We start from the raw sequence: 20736 nt of genomic DNA on the forward strand, positions 1-20736 counted from the left end.
AAGTTGCTGACACGGCTGCTCTACCAACCGAGCTATACCGAGTAATACATATATTTTAATACATATAAGGATAAATAATATAAATAAATATGAATAAATATACATACACACACACATATATATATACACACACACGCACATATATACACACATACATACATATATAAATATGTACATACAAATACATACATACGTACATATACATACACAAATATATATATATATATATATATATATATATATATATATATACATACATACACACACATACATATATATACAGGGTTTCCCGCAGCGCTTTGTTGTTAAGGCGGTCACCTTAACAACAAAAGAGCCACCGCCTAAACTAAAGTCTTTTATTTTTTTGTATTTATTTATTTATTTTTGTTTTGTTGTCCTGTCCAGCTTCTCAGGCAAATCATTTAGTAGATGTAGATGCGCATAGTGGCTGTTCATATTTACTTTACAAAAGAGAAGTGTAGGGTACTTCTCTTGTTGCCTTATTTGTATTTGACTTTATTTAATGTATTTTTATTATCATTTGGTGCTAAACTAATGTCTTAACAAGCTGCTGCGCTTCGTACTGCCTCTGTCAGTACGTCTCTGCAGCACCCAGCATTGTCCCACCCACACAACTATCTGATTGGTTACACGTAAAGCGGTAACAGCCAACCAGCATTGCGTATATATATATATATATATATATATATATATATATATATATACATATATATATATATATATATATACACACACACATACACACACACACAAGCCCCGGGAATGACCAAAAGGATATATACACATAAATATATGATAAATTAACACAGTTTTATTTATTTTCATGACTATTTACATTGTAGATTGTCACTGAAGAGATCAAAACTATGAATGAACACATGTGGAGTTATGTACTTAACAAAACAAGGTGAAATAACTGAAAACATGATTTATATTCTAGTTTCTTCAAAATATTGCCACCTTTTGCTCTGACTACTGCTTTGCACACTCTTGGCATTCTCTCCATGGGCTTCAAGAGGTAGTCACTTGAAATGATTTGCACTTCACAGGTCTGCTTGAAGCTTGGTTGTAATGAATATTTGGGCCTACTACACAACTGAGAACCACTGAGTTATACTATACATGCTCTGTGTTAATGTTTCCATGAGTAACATTAAATGGAGTGTGTGTGTGCTATCATTTTCCCTAAAATATAGATCATATTAGGCCAACTAGCACAATAGTTTGTCATTTCCCATCAGACAGCACTGCTCTATCTTAATGATATTATTTCTGAGACCTTTTGTAAAGTATTTTTTTCACAAAAATCACAAAAAAGCCTAAAAAAAAGAAAAACACACACATGGATATCAGAGATGACGTGCACAGCTGCACAGTGAAATAACACCTGGCAGCCAACAACCGTTTTCAATCTTCGTGCGTTCACACCGCATGACGACAATTTACATTCATGGAGCACTTTGTTTAAACGCCTGCCGCCTGCATGCTTTCCCCCATTAAGGCGAGGGAGCGGTCAGAGGTCACCAGCCTAATGCCTTATCGCGAATGCAGCGTGGCCAACCTTATTACTTAGAGCTTAGAGAGCAAACACACACACCGAGCAGGCGTAAATGCGTTTATAGTCAGCAGGTGCGGTGCTTTCGGGCGCCCTAGGTGAGACAATGGCCTCGGGGCATGTCGACAGCGCTGTGCCGCACACGCTGTGTGTTTCACACACACACACACACACACACACACACACACACACACACACACACTGGTTATCATTTGCAATGAGGACCAAGTTTTTGATCATCACTTGTGGGGACCACCCTTTCTACAGGTTGTGGAGGCATAAAAAAAAAACCTCATACACATCTTTAAATCTCTGGATTGATGAAGTAATGTGCTGATCATTCTTACTGGGGACCCTGGGGAAAAAAAAGAGTCAATATGGTTCACGGGGACCTAATTTTAATAATTTTGCATATTTCACACAAATTTGTATGTGACTACTGAGGAGCATTTTTTTTTTAAAAGTTCTAATTAAATTAGGGGTGGGCAAATTAGTGCGTTAATTATGAGTTAACTCATCTATCTATTAACGCCGACAATTATTTTATCGCACATTTGCCTATGTTGTTTACATGCTTTTATTTTGTTAACGCCTTTTCTTAACAAGATGGCGTCGCCCGGCGTCGAGGGGCTCTTGGTAAAGATGGAACATTTGGCAAAAATACCGGAATATTCTGCAAATTTCATGGCTGGCTTACAGCGTGGTCACTCCGGGATCACTTACGACCGCCAGACAATTCTGAATGTGGATAGATCGGGCCGTTTTGGACTGAATGAGGCGTGCTTGCTAGACCGGCTAGCTAGCATGGGAATACTTTGCCGGCTACATCCAGCGGCCTGTGAAGCAGCGGAGTATATGTGTTGTCTGTCTATTTATGAATAATGCAGACCAGGAGTGTTGGCTGAGTTCTTAACGTTTACTTTCAGAGCGTGCATATTACAACATACAAGATGCCGTCATGGCGACACACAACCTATACCGGGCTACCGCGCATGCTCGTCACTCCTGTTGCATGCTGGGTAGGGTAGTTCTTTTATTCCCTGGCTCATAACATCACAATATAGTACCATGTATATGCGTTCAGTTTATCAAAGCACCAAGCAAACAATCGGAAAATTCCCATCATATCAATTCCTAGATATGGTCATAATTATTTTAAGTGCACTACGCAGAATAAACACATTATTAATATTGCTACTACGGATAATTTGATCCAAAATTCCCTAAAACAGCCCACTACCTATAATATAGGTTTTTTAAACATAAGATCCCTGATAAAAAAAATGTTTCTGCTGTTACCTCAGAAATTGTCTGTTCAGATGTTATGATTGTGGCTCAGAGATTTGTATGTAGATTATATTTATTTTCCATAACAAACAGGATAACTTAAATACCCTGGCAGTGGCAATAAGCTTAAATGTTTGTATTTACATATTTTGAGTTGATTTTCATAAAATATGCTATTTAACTGCTACTGTTTAACAAGGACTGATTTAAATTGTGTTTGCACAAGAAATGTTTTGGCGCTTTTGTTCATGTGGGAGAATATTCCAATAAAGGTGCACTACACACTACTTTTGAATTCATTATTGGGCTTTGCGTATACAATGCAGTTAATCGCGATTAATCAGAGAAATAGTGCGATTAACTTCGATTAAAAATTTTAATCGTTGCCCAGCCCTAAATTAAATATATACAAAATTTCTTAGGCATCTTCAGAATGGATTTAACTATCATTTAAAAGGGTTTCCCTTTAGGGCAGTGGTCCCCAACCACCGGGCCGCGGCCCGGTACCGGGCCACAAAAGAATTTTTTATAAAAAAAAAAAAAATGTATTTTCTTTTTATTAAATCAACATAAAAAACAGAATATACACTTACAAATAGTGCACCAACCACAAAAAACTCCCTTTTTCATGACAAAAACGTCCCTTTTTCAAAGAAGAAAAAAAATTTGTCCCCCGGGCCGCGGGACAAATTATTAACCGTTGACCGGTCCGCGGATACAAAAAGGTTGGGGACCACTGCTTTAGGGGACCTGTTTAGGACCTGTCTGATAGTTTATATATCAATGATGAAATATTAACATTGCAACACATGCCAATACGGCCTTTTTAGTTTACTAAATTGCAGTTTTAAATTTTACACTAAGTATCCTGTTGAAAACATTGCGGTAGGATGACGCGTATGGTAATGCGTGCGCGTGACGTCACGGATTGTAGCGGACATTTTGTTCCAGCACCGATCCCAGCTATGTCGTCTGCTTTAATCGCATAATTACACAGTATTCTGGACTTCTGTGTTGCTGAATCTTTTGCAATTTGTTCAATGAATAATGGAGACGTCAAAGAAGAAAGATGTAGGTGGGAGGTGGTGTATTGCGGCTGCCTTCAGCCACACAAACACAGCCGGTGTTTCCTTGTTTACATTCCCAAAAGATGACTGCGATGCTTTACTATGGAACAGAGTGGTCAAGCGAACATGGTTCCCTACCACATGTCAACCGGCAGGTTTCGGAGAGAAAATGGTGGTAATAAGTCGGCTCTTACCATAGCCATGAGCGGAGCTTGCGTCGTTCCTTGTGCGCCTGTCAAATAGGCAGCTGTGGACTCTCTTGACTCCTCCGACCGACCAACCGCCCCCGAACGTGGGATGCTTCCACCGTGGAGGAGGGGGGAAAAAAAGCTCAGCCCAGCCCCAACGGCTGCCTTTGCTTCGCCTCGTCGAGAAACGTGGCTTCCCTCAGAGACATTGACCACACCCCTCCGACTTTCAGGTGTGACCATATAATCTCACTAAAACACTAGTAACACTAAGCAGATAAGGGATTTTCCAGAAATAACCTAGTAAATGTGTCCAATATCTGAATCGCTCCCACTGCCCGCGTCTTTTTAAAAAAAAATGTATAGTCCTTCACTCTCACTATCCTCATCGTTTCTTTTCATCGCATTTTGGACATCTGTGTTGCTGAGTCTTTTGCAATTTGTTCAATTAATAATGGAGACGTCAAAGAAGAATGCTGTTGGTGGAAAGCGGTGGATTGCAGCTGCCTTTAGCAACCGAAACACAGCTGTTGTTTCTTTGTTTGTTTTTGAAGCTTTAGCGAACATGTTTCTCTACCACATGTCAACCAGCAAATTTTTGGATGAAAAAATTGTGGTATTAAGTCGGCTCTTACCGGAGACTTGTGCAGAGTTAGCGTCCTCCTGCAGCAGCTGTCATCTTGGCTCCTCCATTGGCTTCCATCAGAGACACTGGCGGTCACTGCAGCCCTCCGACTTTCAGGTGTGACCATATAATCTCACTAAAACACTAGTAACACTAAGCAGATAAGGGATTTTCCAGAAATAACCTAGTAAATATGTCCAATATCTGAATCGCTCCCACTGCCCTCGTCTTTTTAAAAAAAAATTTATAGTCCTTCACTCGCACTATCCTCATCCACAAATCTTTCATCCTCGCTCAAATTGATGGGGAAATTGTCGCTTTCTCGGTCCGAATCACTCTCGCTGGTGGTGGCCATGATTGTAAACAATGTTCAGATGTGAGGAGCTCCACAACCCGTGACGTCACGTGCACATCGTCTGCTACTTCCGGTACAGGCAAGGCTTTTTTATTAGCGACCAAAAGTTGCAAACTTTATCGTGGATGTTCTCTACTAAATCCTTTCAGCAAAAATATGGCAATATCGCAAAATGATCAAAATGGACCTGCTATCCCCGTTTATATAAGAAAATCTCATTTCAGTAGGCCTTAAAGGTGACTGTTTAACCAGATGTCCCCATTAAGTAAGTATTGCCAGAACACACACACACACACACACACACACACACACACACACACACACACGTCAGTATAAAAAGGGAGAAAGCAGTAGGTGTTAGTAGTAGTAAGAGCCTATAAAAACATCTTGTTCCCTCAAAAGAGGTCATGGCCTCTGCGATGGAAGCCAGCAAAAACTACAGTCTGTCCTCCGGTTGGTCGCAGTCCGTCTAATTGGCTTTGATTTACGAATAATTTCTATTAAAAACATAACTCTGGTGACACTAACGAGGGGGCAGACTCATTTCCAACCTCTAGTGGGGGTTGTTGCTTTTTTTAAGGAGGGAACAGAAGAATGCATGTTGACTGAGGTCATGAAAATTATAGCATTTTATTTTATTTCCATTTGTTTATGTATCATTAAAAAAAAAAAATGGGTCACATAAGCAATGCATGTAGTTTTTTTAATAGCATTCTTGCTTTTCATGAGAAATTTCAAAAGGGGAAATGCACTTTTTGTCATGATCCATTTCCCGGGTCATGACATGATTTATGTTTGGTTGTTTTTCTGTTTTAGTCTGTTTCTGGGTGCACCCTCTTTCCCTGTTTTCTGTTAGTTTCCATGGGCACTGATTCTCCTCAGCTGTCTTAGTTTTGCAATTAGTGTTCCCACCAGGTGTTTTGGTTAATCACGCCCCTTTATAGTTTCCTGTCACTCAGCAGTAGTTGCTGGGTCAATGTTTGTATAGGCAACTAGGGCTGGGCGATATATCGCAGGTTTGTCTCTACTCGAATATCACGATATAGTCATTTTCTATATCGCACAAACGTTCTCACGCAGTTGTTTTTAGCTGCGGGCATTAAACTGCATGCTTCTACCCCTCTTTCTTGTCTCTCCTTCTCACAGAGACTTAAAACAAGCGCACCTTCTTACATACGCCACACGCCCTCCCCGAGCAGAGAGGTAGCAGCATGGGTAACGTTGGCTGTGATGCTAGCAGAGCCGTGCGAGTGTTAATACGAGAGAAAGAAGGTACGAATGAAGGAAAGATTAATTCCCAAGAAAAACCGCAGGGGGTCCATCGTCTGGCGGCGGTGGTTCGGCTTCAGGCGGGAATATGTCGAATAGACAACTTTAATTTGTCAAGTGCGGGGCACAAGCGTGGCTACCAGAAGTAGCATTACTGCTAATATGTAGCATCATTTGAAAAGTTACCTGCTAATAACTGTTTAATAAATACAGTTTGTCAATTGACTTAGTTGTCTTCCTTCTCTGCATGAAAGTTTAAAAGTAGCATATATTAATGCAGTATGAAGAAGAATGTTTTAATGTAGACACACAGAATCATCATACTGCTGTGATTATATGTGTCAAGTGTTCATTCAAGGCTAAGGCAAAATATCGAGATATGTATCGTATATCGCGATATGGCCTAAAAATATCGAGATATTAAAAAAAGGCCATATCGCCCAGCCCTATAGGCAACATTAACGTTCTCCTGGTTTTCCTCCTTGCTGTAGTGATTCTGTATACTTTAGCATTCCCCGTTTTTCACCGTTGGTAACATTTTGGTTTGTCTTAGCTCCACACTTGTTAGCATCCTCAGTTTTGTATTTTTGAAAATAATTAAAACCTTAATCCTACCTGCACGCCGCGTCAGCTTGTTTTCTGAATTGGAAGGAACGCTACCAGCGCAGCAATGCACTCCCCAGGGATGTAACATTTTTTGTAATTGTGTTTATTAGGGCTGCAAATCTTTGGGCAGGGGTGCCCATTACGTCGATCGCGAGCTACCAGTCGACCGCGGGGGGTGTGTCAGTCCATCTCCAGCCAGGCTTTTAAAAAAAATAGACCTAAAAATTAGTGATCATCAATCTTCACCAAGACGTCACTTAAATGACATTCACGGTACCGGAGGGTCTTGTGAGATGACGCTGGCTGCTGCAAGATCATTATTATGAAAATATGACCGAGAGGAAGGCCAGAAACACTTTTTATTTCAACAGACTCTCGCGCCGTACCTTCCGTCAAAACTCTAAAGGCCGACTGCACATTTCCTATCTTCACAATAAAAGCCCTGCTTCATGCTGCCTGCGCTAACTAAATACAGAGTCTCGGAAAACTGGCGTGCACAAGCGATCCCTCAGAAAGCTGGCGTGCACATCACTTGTGCACGCCAGCTTTCTGAGACTCTTATTTTGTTAGCGCAGGCAGCATGAAGCAGGGCTTTTATTGTGAAGATAGGAAATGTGCAGTCGGCCTTTAGAGTTTTGACGGAAGGGACGGCGCGAAAGTCTGTTGAAATAAAAAGTGTTTCTCGCCTTCCTCTCTGTCATTTTTTCATAATAATGAACTGGCAGCAGCCAGCGTCATCTCACAAGACCCTCGGGTGCCGTGAATGTCAATCAAGCAAGCTACGGAATTTGCCGCCAATGTTTTTCTCGTAAAGTGTATGGAAGCTGGATGAATTAGATGCCAAAAACCAACCACTTTCATGTGGTATTGTACAGAAAGGACAACTTTTTTTCTCCATTTGAAAATGTGGGCGTTATCATCATTACTGTCTGATTCCAATCAATGCAAGTCATCAGAATCAGGTAATACACCAACTTATATTCTTGTCTTTGTGAAAGAAAGACATCTATATGTGTTACACATGCTTGTATTATCATTAAACACATTTAACTTGTTTACAAAAATGTCTCTTTCATAAATAAATAAATATAAATGAGATATATAAATGAGGTAGATCCCCTCGAGTTGGTCAATTGAAAAGTAGCTCGCCTGCAGAAAAAGTGTGGGCACCCCTGTCTTTGGGTGTCCCACGAGTCGATTATATATCGATTCAAAAACGATATTTTTCCGATTCAAAACGATTCTGTATTCATTCAATACATAAGATTTCAGCAGGATCTACCCCAGGCTGCTGACATGCTAGTAGAGTAGTAGATTTTTTTTTTTTTTAAACCTTTTATAAAATTGTAAAGGACAATGTTTTATCAACTGATTGCAATAATGTAAATTTGTTTAAACTATGAAACGAACCAAAAATATGACTTATTGTATCTTTGTGAAAACATTGGACACAGTGTGTTGTCAAGCTTATGAGATGCCATGCAAGTGTAAGCCACTGTGACACTATTGTTCTTTTTTATTATTTTTATAAATGTCTAATGATAATGTCAATGAGGGATTTTTAATCACTGCTATGCTGAAATTATAACTAATATTGATACTCTTGTTGATAATATTCATTTTTGTTTCTTTACTTTTGTTCTGTGTGGTGTTTGTGTCTCCTCTCAATTGCTCTGTTTATTGCAGTTCTGAGTGTTGCTGGGTCAGGTTTGGTTTTGGAATTGGATTGCATTGTTATGGTATTGCTGTGTAGTGGTTTGTTGGATTGATTAAAAAATAAATAAACGAAAACATTTTTTTTAAATTGATATTTAAAAAAAAAAAAGGGAATCGATTCTGAATCGCACATGTTTATCGTTCACAATCATGTGAAACAAGAACACACGTCTTTTTTTTTTTTAGGAATTTAAAGATAATTAAACAAAATGCTTCCAAAACGCGGCTAGTAGGAGTCAGGCTTCCAAGCCCCCTAAACAACTTCAAAACCCTCCATCATTGTGTTAAATTGCAAATAACCGACAAGTTCATAACACTATGTTACATTTTTACAGTATTTTGGTCATTTTAAACATTACTGGAATGTCTTTCTTTAGCAGTTACCATAGCGCACTTTCTACTTCCGTAAACAAACGTGTGTGTCTTCTAATAATGGCAGACTTACTAACAGACAACAAAGAGGACTATTTTTGGACAAATAAATGGCTTATTATACTTGTATCGCGCTTTTCTACCTTCAAGGCACTCAAAGCGCTTTGACACTATTTCCACATTCACCCATTCACACACACATTCACACACTGATGGCGGGAGCTGCCATGCAAGGCCCAAACAACCACCCATCAGGAGCAAGGGTGAAGTCTCTTGCTCAAGGACACAACGGACGTGACAAGGTTGGTACCAGGTGGGGATTGAACCAGGAATCCTCAGGTTACTGGCACACCGTTTGGGAGAGGATTGAGGATTCACAACCTTATCTTTTTGAAGCTGAATAACGTATTTCCTTGAATTGCCGCCGGGGCGCTAATTAATTTAAAACCTCTTCTCACTCCTGCGCTTACCAAAAGGCATGCGGTAAAAGTAAGCATGCGCTAATTATTTTAAAACCTCTTCTCACTCCGGCACTTACCAAAGGCATGCAGTAAAAATGTGAGTGTGATGTAAGCTTGGACCTTAAATCCTACTGAATAGCTCTTAATCTTCTTCCCTTTCAAATTACCGGTATTGAAATCAGCCTCCTCGATTTTGAAAATGATGACAGGGGAAGTGTCACTCGTGACATCACGAGTTTGACCAGGCGGTAATACTAAGCATGCGCTAATTATTTTGCGAAGAGAGTTTGACCCGGCAGTAATTCAAGGCAGGCGCATACTATATGTCCTGCGGCAATTCAAGGAAATACGGTATATGTGGTCTGTTGCGATGAGGTGGCGACTTGTCCAGGGTGTAAAACGCCTTCTGCCCGATTGTAGCTGAGATAGGCACCAGCGCCCCCTGCGACCCCAAAGGGAATGAGCGGTAGAAAATGGATGGATGTCTATCTGTGTTGGGTCTATGGTAAGGTGGCGACTTATCCAGGGTGTACCCTGCCTTCCGCCCGAATGAAGCTGAGATAGGCTCTAGCACCCCCGCCACCCCGAACGGGACAAGCGGTAGAAAAAGGATGGATGGATATAATATAACATGGATCTCGGGCACAGGGCTAATTTCAAAATATGATTTGGTTCGTTGCTTGGTTGAAGTTTATGATGTACACCAGGGGTGCCCACACTTTTTCTGCAGGCGAGCTACTTTTCAATTGACCAACTCGAGGGGATCTACCTCATTTATATATATCATTTATATTTATTTATTTATGAAAGAGACATTTTTGTAAACAAGTTAAATGTGTTTAATGATAATACAAGCATGTGTAACACATATAGATGTCTTTCTTTCACAAAGACAAGAATATAAGTTGGTGTATTACCTGATTCTGATGACTTGCATTGATTGGAATCAGACAGTAATGATGATAACGCCCACATTTTCAAATGGAGGAGAAAAAAAGTTGTCCTTTCTGTACAATACCACATGAAAGTGGTTGGTTTTTGGCATCTAATTCATCCAGCTTCCATACACTTTACAAGAAAAACATTGGCGGCAAATTCCGTAGCTTGCTTGATTGACATTCACGGCACCCGAGGGTCTTGTGAGATGACGCTGGCTGCTGCCAGTTCATTATTATGAAAAAATGACAGAGAGGAAGGCGAGAAACACTTTTTATTTCAACAGACTCTCGCTCCGTCCCTTCCGTCAAAACTCTAAAGGCCGACTGCACATTTCCTATCTTCACAATAAAAGCCCTGCTTCATGCTGCCTTCGCTAACAAAATAAGAGTCTCAGAAAGCTGGCGTGCACAAGTGATGTGCACGCCAGCTTTCTGAGGGATCGCTTGTGCACGCCAGTTTTCCGAGACTCTGTATTTAGTTAGCGCAGGCAGCATGAAGCAGGGCTTTTATTGTGAAGATAGGAAATGTGCAGTCGGCCTTTAGAGTTTTGACGGAAGGTACGGCACGAGAGTCTGTTGAAATAAAAAGTGTTTCTCGCCTTCCTCTCGGTCATATTTTCATAATAATGATCTTGCAGCAGCCAGCGTCATCTCACAAGACCCTCCGGTACCGTGAATGTCATTTAAGTGACGTCTTGGTGAAGATTGATGATCACTCATTTTTAGGTCTATTTTTTTTTAAAAGCCTGGCTGGAGATCGACTGACACACCCCCCGCGGTCGACTGGTAGCTCGCGATCGACGTAATGGGCACCCCTGGTGTAGACAGTTTCAAGGACATACATCAAATATTTGACATGTTTTAATTGCTCTTTAAATGTTCCAAAAGGAGTAAGAAAAAGCTAATCTTATTTGATCCCACCCCTTATCTTTACCATGAATTGATTAAAGTGGACCCCGACTTAAACAACTTATTGGGGTGTTACCATTTAGTGGTCAATTGTACGGAATATGTACTGAACTGTGCAATCTACTAATAAAAGTTTCAATCAATCAATTCTACTTTCTAGCAATTACTAACACAAATATACACTTCCTGTTCTCTATGTGTGCCCAATTTACATCAATTGATTCTGAATACAACAGTTCTCTTCATAAATAGTTCAGTCAATTAATGAGCTGAATATTATCGTATTCTCAATAAGTTCAAAAGGTTGATCATAATTATTTCTCCTGTACTTTGACTTAGACTGGATCACATTGTTTGACTTCTTTGCTTAATTAATTCCATACACGGATATGCTGAAGGTTTTAAATGTCGTACGTGCATACAAATGTCTCTAAGTTACATTTTGCTCTAAGATTATATTTCTCTTTTGCAAATTTGCATTTTTACAAAGGGGCGTGCACTAGGTGTGTCCAGATGTGTGGTCAATTTCACCTTGATTGGGATGTAAAAATACAGAAATGTGCTTGGATTAGCGCGTGCGAACACTTTGAGACATTTTTTTTTGTGTACAGCGTTTCCTGGATTTGAGCACACGCCATTTTTTTTGTAAGAAATTCGCTCAATGTTTAATAGATGAGGCCTCAGGTGGGTCAGACTTCTCCCGTTAAAATTACTGTATTCTTTTTTTTTTTTATTCCTGGGAACCAGGTTACTCTACAGTGGACATTTGATTTTTGTCTCTTTATTTTGTCAGAGTTACACAATTTCGGGGGAAAAATATCCCTATAAATACAACAGGAGTACTCTGCTGTTTCATGAACTACTGCAAAAAAACAACAACAAAAAAAACATTCAAAGGCCCCGTTTACACTGCACACCAAATCTCATTTTGTTTGACCTCAAATCTGATTTTTTGGCATCAGGTCCAGGTCACATCAGGAGGTAGTCCAAATCTCAATGGAATCTGATCTTTTCAAATGTGACTTTAGTCTAAGGCCCAGGTTACACTGCACACCAAATCTGATGTTTTTGCCCTCAAATGACACTGATCAGATTTTTTTGCCAGTCTAAATGCTACAAAGTGCCTCGATTCAGATTTTTTGGAATCATATCAGAAGGTAGTCGAAATCTGATTGGAATCTGATTTTTTTTAAATGTGACTTTAGTCTAAGGCCCAGGTTACACTGCACACCAAATCTGATTTTTTTGCCTTCAAATGATACTGATCAGATTTTATAGCCAGTCTAAACGCTACAAAGTGCCTCAAATCTGATTTTTTGGCATCAGATCATAAGGTGGTCCAAATCCGAATGGAATCTGAACTTTTCAAAAGTGACTTTAGTCTAAGGCCCAGGTTATACTGCACACCAAATCTGATTTTTTTGCCTTCAAATGATACGGAGCAGATTTTATTGCCAGTCTAAACGCTACAAAGTGCCTCAAATCAGATTTTTTGGCATCAGATCAGAAGGTAGTCCAAATCCGATTGGAATCTGATTTTTTTCAAATGTGACTTTAGTCTAAGGCCCAGGTTACACTGCACACTAAATCAGATTTTTTTTTTGCCCTCAAATGACTGAGCAGATTTTTTGGGCGGTCTAAATGCTCCAAAATGCCTAAAATCAGATTTTTTTTGGCATCAGGTCCAGGCTACATCAAGAGGTAGTCCAAATCCGAATGGAATCTGATCTTTTCAAATGTGACTTTAGTCCATGGCCCAAGTTACACTGCACACCAAATCTGATTTTTTTTTTGCCCTCAAATGACTGATCAGATTTTTTTGCCGGTCTAAACGCTCCAAAATGCCTCAAATCTGATTTTTTGGCATCAGATCAGAAGGTAGTCCAAATCCGAATGGAATCTGATCTTTTCAAATGTGACTTTAGTCTAAGGCCCAGGTTACACTGCACACCATATCTGATTTTTTTGCCTTCAAATGACACTGATCAGATTTTATAGCCAGTCTAAACGCTACAAAGTGTCTCAAATCAGATTTTTTGGCATCAGATCAGAAGATAGTCCAAATCCGATTGGAATCTGATTTTTTTCAAATGTGACTTTAATCTAAGGCTCAGGTTACACTGCACACCAAATCTGATTTTTTTTGCCCTCAAATGACACTGATCAGATTTTTGGGCAAGTCTAAACGCAACAAAGTGCCTCAAATCTGATTGTTTTGTCATCAGATCAGAAGATAGTCCCAATCCGATTGGAATCTGATTTTTTCAAAATGTGACTTTAGTCCATGGCCCAAGTTACACTGCACACCAAGTCTGATTTTTTTTTGCCCTCAAATGACTGATCAGATTTTTTTGCCGGTCTAAACGCTCCAAAATGCCTCAAATCTGATTTTTTGGCATCAGATCAGAAGGTAGTCCAAATCCGAATGGAATCTGATCTTTTCAAATGTGACTTTAGTCTAAGGCCCAGGTTACACTGCACACCAAATCTGATTTTTTTGCCTTCAAATGATACGGATCAGATTTTATAGCCAGTCTAAACGCTACAAAGTGCCTCAAATCTGATTGTTTTGTCATCAGATCAGAAGGTAGTCCCAATCCGAATGGAATCTGATCTTTTCAAATGTGACTTTAGTCTAAGGCTCAGGTTACACTGCACACCAAATCAGATTTTTTTTTTGCCCTCAAATGACTGATCAGATTTTTTTGCCGGTCTAAACGCTCCAAAATGCCTCAAATCAGATTTTTGGGCATCATATCAGAAGGTAGTCCAAATCTGATTGGAATCTGATTTTTTTTTTTTTTTTTAAACGTGACTTTAGTCTAAGGCCCAGGTTACACTGCACACCATATCTGATTTTTTTGCCTTCAAATGACACTGATCAGATTTTATTGCCAGTCTAAACGTTACAAAGTGCCTCAAATCTGATTGTTTTGTCATCAGATCAGAAGATAGTCCCAATCCGATTGGAATCTGATTTTTTTCCAAATGTGACTTTAGTCCAAGGCCCAGGTTACACTGCACACCAAATCAGATTTTTTTTTGCCCTCAAATGACTGAGCAGATTTTTTTGGCGGTCTAAATGCTCCAAAATGCCTCAAATCAGATTTTTTTGGGCATCAGGTCCAGGCTACATCAAGAGGTAGTCCAAATCCGAATGGAATCTGATCTTTTCAAATGTGACTTTAGTCTAAGGCCCAGATTACACTGCACACCAAATCTGATTTTTTTTTGCCCTCAAATGACTGATCAGATTTTTTTGCCAGTCTAAACGCTCCAAAATGCCTCAAATCTGATTTTTTGGCATCAGATCAGAAGGTAGTCCAAATCCGAATGGAATCTGATCTTTTCAAATGTGACTTTAGTCTAAGGCCCAGGTTACACTGCACACCAAATCTGATTTTTTTGCCTTCAAATGACACTGATCAGATTTTATAGCCAGTCTAAACGCTACAAAGTGTCTCAAATCTGACTGTTTTGTCATCAGATCGGAAGGTAGTCCAAATCAGATTTGAATCAGATTTTTTTAAAATGTGACTTTAGTCTAAGGCCCAGGTTACACTGCACACCAAATCTGATTATTTTGCCCTCAAATGACACTGATCAGATTTTATTGCCAGTCTAAACGCTACAAAATGCCTCAAATCAGATTTTTTGGCATCAGATCAGAAGGTAGTCCAAATCCGATTGGAATCTGATTTTTTTCAAATGTGACTTTAATCTAAGGCCCAGGTTACACTGCACACCAAATCTGATTTTTTTTTTGCCCTCAAATGACTGATCAGATTTTTTTGCCGGTCTAAACACTCCAAAATGCCTCAAATCTGATTTTTTGGCATCAGATCAGAAGGTAGTCCAAATCCGAATGGAATCTGATCTTTTCAAAAGTGACTTTAGTCTAAGGCCCAGGTTACACTGCACACCAAATCTGATTATTTTGCCCTCAAATGACACTGATCAGATTTTATAGCCAGTCTAAACGCTACAAAGTGTCTCAAATCAGATTTTTTGGCATCAGATCAGAAGATAGTCCAAATCCGATTGGAATCTGATTTTTTTCAAATGTGACTTTAATCTAAGGCTCAGGTTACACTGCACACCAAATCTGATTTTTTTTGCCCTCAAATGACACTGATCAGATTTTTGGGCAAGTCTAAACGCAACAAAGTGCCTCAAATCTGATTGTTTTGTCATTAGATCAGAAGATAGTCCAAATCCGATTGGAATCTGATTTTTTCAAAATGTGACTTTAGTCTAAGGCCCAAGTTACACTGCACACCAAATCTGATTTTTTTTTTGCCCTCAAATGACTGATCAGATTTTTTTGCCGATCTAAACGCTCCAAAATGCCTCAAATCAGATTTTTTTGGGCATCAGATCCAGGCTACATCAGGAGGTAGTCTGATTTTTTTTTTGCCCTCAAATGACTGATCAGATTTTTTTGCCGATCTAAACGCTCCAAAATGCCTCAAATCAGATTTTTTTTGGCATCAGATCCAGGCTACATCAAGAGGTAGTCCAAATCCGAATGGAATCTGATCTTTTCAAATGTGACTTTAGTCTAAGGCTCAGGTTACACTGCACACTAAATCAGATTTTTTTTTTGCCCTCAAATGACTGATCAGATTTTTTTGCCGGTCTAAACGCTCCAAAATGCCTCAAATCAGATTTTTTGGCATCAGATCAGAAGGTAGTCCAAATCTGATTGGAATCTGATTTTTTTTTTTTTTTTTAAACGTGACTTTAGTCTAAGGCCCAGGTTACACTGCACACCATATCTGATTTTTTTGCCTTCAAATGACACTGATCAGATTTTATTGCCAGTCTAAACGTTACAAAGTGCCTCAAATCTGATTGTTTTGTCATCAGATCAGAAGATAGTCCCAATCCGATTGGAATCTGATTTTTTTCAAATGTGACTTTAGTCTAAGGCCCAGATTACACTGCACACCAAATCAGATTTTTTTTTGCCCTCAAATGACTGAGCAGATTTTTTTGCCGGTCTAAACGCTCCAAAATGCCTCAAATCAGATTTTTTTTGGCATCAGATCCAGGCTACATCAGGAGGTAGTCCAAATCCTGAATGGAATCTGATCTTTTCAAATGTGACTTTAGTCTAAGGCCCAGGTTACACTGCACACCAAATCTGATTTTTTTGCCCTCAAATGACACTGATCAGATTTTTTTGCCAGTGTAAACGCTACAAAGTGCCTCAAATCGGATTTTTTGGCATCAGATCAGAAGGTAGTCCCAATCCGATTGGAATCTGATTTTTTTAAATATGACTTTAGTCTAAGGCCCAGATTACACTGCACACCAAATCTGATTTTTTTTTTGCCCTCAAATGACTGATCAGATTTTTTTGCCGATCTAAACGCTCCAAAATGCCTCAAATCAGATTTTTTTTGGCATCAGATCCAGGCTACATCAGGAGGTAGTCCAAATCCGAATGGAATCTGATCTTTTCAAATGTGACTTTAGTCTAAGACCCAGGTTACACTGCACACCAAATCTGATTTTTTTGCCCTCAAATGACACTGATCAGATTTTTTTGCCAGTGTAAACGCTACAAAGTGCCTCAAATCGGATTTTTTGGCATCAGATCAGAAGGTAGTCCCAATCCGATTGGAATCTGATTTTTTTAAATATGACTTTAGTCTAAGGCCCAAGTTACACTGCACACCAAATCAGATTTTTTTTTGCCCTCAATTGACTGATTAGATTTTTTGGCCGGTCTAAACGCTCCAAAATGCCTCAAATCAGATTTTTTTGCATCAGGTCCAGGCTACATCAGGAGGTAGTCTGATTTTTTTTGCCCTCAAATGAAACTGATCAGATTTATTGCCAATCTAAACACTACAAAGTGTTTCAAATCTGATGTTTTTGCCCTCAAATGACACTGATCTGATTTTTTTTGCCAGTCCAAACGCTACAAAGTGCCTCAAATCGTATTTTTTGGCATCATATCAGAAGATAGTCCAAATCTGATTGGAATCTAATTTTTTTTATATGTGACTTTAGTCTAAGGCCCAGGTTACACTGCACACCAAATCTGATTGTTTTGCCTTCAAATGATACTGATCAGATTTTATTGCCAGTCCAAACGCTACAAAGTGCCTCAAATCGTATTTTTTGGCATCATATCAGAAGATAGTCCAAATCCGATTGGAATCGGATTTTTTTCAAATGTGACTTTAGTCTAAGGCCCAGGTTACACTGCACACCATATCTGATTTTTTTGCCAGTCTAAACGCTACAAAGTGCCTCAAATCGGATTTTTTGGCATCAGATCAGAAGGTAGTCCAAATCTGATTTTTTTTTTTTTTTTTTTTTTTTAAATGTGACTTTAGTCTAAGGCCCAGGTTACACTGCACACCAAATCTGATTTTTTTTGCCTTCAAATGATACTGATCAGATTTTATAGCCAGTCTAAACGCTACAAAGTGCCTCAAATCGGATTTTTTGGCATCAGATCAGAAGGTAATCCAAATCAGATTTGAATCTGATTTTTTAAAAAATGTGACTTTAGTCTAAGGCCCAGGTTACACTGCACACCAAACCTGATTTTTTTTGCCCTCAAATGACATCGATCAAATTTTTTTGCCAATCTACACACTACAAAGTGCCTCAAATCGGATTTTTGGGCCACAGATCAGAAGGTAGTCCAAATCCGATTGGAATCTGATTTTTTCTTTTTCAAATGTGACTTTAGTCTAAGGCCCAGGTTACACTGCACACCAAATCAGATTTTTTTGCCCTCAAATGACACTGATCAGATTTTATTGCCAGTCTAAACGTTACAAAGTGCCTTTAAATCTGATTGTTTTGTCATCAGATCAGAAGATAGTCCAAATCCGATTGGAATCTGATTTTTTTCAAATGTGACTTTAGTCCAAGGCCCAGGTTACACTGCACACCAAATCAGATTTTTTTTTGCCCTCAAATGACTGAGCAGATTTTTTTGCCGGTCTAAACGCTCCAAAATGCCTCAAATCAGATTTTTTTGGGCATCAGTTCCAGGCTACATCAGGAGGTAGTCCAAATCCGAATGGAATCTGATCTTTTCAAATGTGACTTTAGTCTAAGACCCAGGTTACACTGCACACCAAATCTGATTTTTTTGCCCTCAAATGACACTGATCAGATTTTTTTGCCAGTGTAAATGTTACAAAGTGCCTCAAATCGGATTTTTGGGCATCAGATCAGAAGGTAGTCCCAATCCGATTGGAATCTGATTTTTTCAAATGTGACTTTAGTCCATGGCCCAAGTTACACTGCACACCAAATCAGATTTTTTTTTGCCCTCAATTGACTGAGCAGATTTTTTTGCCGGTCTAAACGCTCCAAAATGCCTCAAATCAGATTTTTTTGCATCAGGTCCAGGCTACATCAGGAGGTAGTCTGATTTTTTTTGCCCTCAAATGAAACTGATCAGATTTATTGCCAGTCTAAACACTACAAAGTGTTTCAAATCTGATGTTTTTGCCCTCAAATGACACTGATCTGATTTTTTTTGCCAGTCCAAACGCTACAAAGTGCCTCAAATCGTATTTTTTGGCATCATATCAGAAGATAGTCCAAATCTGATTGGAATCTAATTTTTTTTATATGTGACTTTAGTCTAAGGCCCAGGTTACACTGCACACCAAATCTGATTGTTTTGCCTTCAAATGACACTGATCAGATTTTATTGGCAGTCTAAACGCTACAAAGTGCCTCAAATCTGATTGTTTTGTCATCAGATCATAAGGTGGTCCAAATCCGATTGGAATCTGATTTTTTTCAAATGTGACTTTAGTCTAAGGCCCAGGTTACACTGCACACCAAATCTGATTTTTTTGCCTTCAAATGACACTGATCAGATTTTAAAGCCATTCTAAACGCTACAAAGTGCCTCAAATCTGATTGTTTTGTCATCAGATCAGAAGGTAATCCAAATCAGATTTGAATCTGATTTTTTTTTAAATGTGACTTTAGTCTAAGGCCCAGGTTACACTGCACACCAAACCTGATTTTTTTTGCCCTCAAATGACATCGATCAAATTTTTTTGCCAGTCTACACACTACAAAGTGCCTCAAATCGGATTTTTGGGCCACAGATCAGAAGGTAGTCCAAATCCGATTGGAATCTGATTTTTTCTTTTTCAAATGTGACTTTAGTCTAAGGCCCAGGTTACACTGCACACCAAATCAGATTTGTTTGCCCTCAAATGACACTGATCAGATTTTATTGCCAGTCTAAACGTTACAAAGTGCCTTTAAATCTGATTGTTTTGTCATCAGATCAGAAGATAGTCCAAATCCGATTGGAATCTGATTTTTTTCAAATGTGACTTTAGTCCAAGGCCCAGGTTACACTGCACACCAAATCAGATTTTTTTTACCCTCAAATGACTGATCAGATTTTATTGCCAGTCTAAATGTTACATAGTGCCTCAAATCTGATTGTTTTGTCATCACATCAGAAGGTAGTCCAAATCCGAATGGAATCTGATCTTTTCAAATGTGACTTTAGTCTAAGGCCCAGGTTACACTGCACACCAAATCAGATTTTTTTTTTGCCCTCAAATGACACTTATCAGATTTTTTCGCCAGTCTAAATGCTACAAAGTGCCTCAAACATGATTTTTTGGCATCAGATCAGAAGGTAGTCCAAATCCAATTGGAATCAGATTTTTTTCAAATGTGACTTTAGTCTAAGGCCCACTAAATCAGTTTTTTTTGCCCTCAAAAGATACTGATCCAATTTTATTGCCAGGCTAAATGCTACAAAGTACTTCAAGTCGGATTTTTTTGGCATCACATTCCGGCCACATCAGGAGATAATCCGAATCCGATTGGAATCTGATCTTTTCAAATATGACTTAGGTCTAAACGCAATCCAACCTAAATGTGACCTGAATGCAACTCTTTCGTCAGCTAAGTCATTAGTGTGCGTGGGGAAAGACGCAGCCCGCCAGCGGAAGTGGATACTTTGTCACAACGTCTGGCTTCGGTAAACAATTTTTTTCTGACTGACACATTTTTGATCCATCACTTGTCAATAGTACACAAATAGGCTATATTAGGTAATTTAGGAAAATGTATTTTGATTCTGAAGAAATAGCGATTGTTGAAAGAACGGAATTGATGCTGTGGTGCATTTGCTTACATCTTAAGTACGTGTCGTAAGTACGGGAGTTGATGTCATGACTGGGACTTTGATGAGGCTTTCGCTGCGATGAATGTTCTCCCGGGGTGCAAAACGACTTGACAAGGCGTGAAGGTAACGACATGATTTAATTAATCACTCAAAAAGGTATACCAAACAAAAGGCGCGCACAAGGCGAAGAACAAACTTGGCTAAAAATACAAAAACTAGCACAAA

General features: G+C 39.1%; 1 long non-coding RNA gene across 3 annotated transcripts in view; it reads right to left on the minus strand.

Annotated features, from left to right (window-relative positions):
- LOC133538672 (uncharacterized) overlaps positions 1–20736 on the minus strand; it is a 146848-nt gene that overhangs the window by 65266 nt on the left and 60846 nt on the right. The gene's annotated exons all lie outside the window — the stretch shown is intronic.

Source organism: Nerophis ophidion, linkage group LG20 (assembly GCF_033978795.1).
Source record: "Nerophis ophidion isolate RoL-2023_Sa linkage group LG20, RoL_Noph_v1.0, whole genome shotgun sequence".
NCBI lineage: Eukaryota > Metazoa > Chordata > Actinopteri > Syngnathiformes > Syngnathidae > Nerophis > Nerophis ophidion.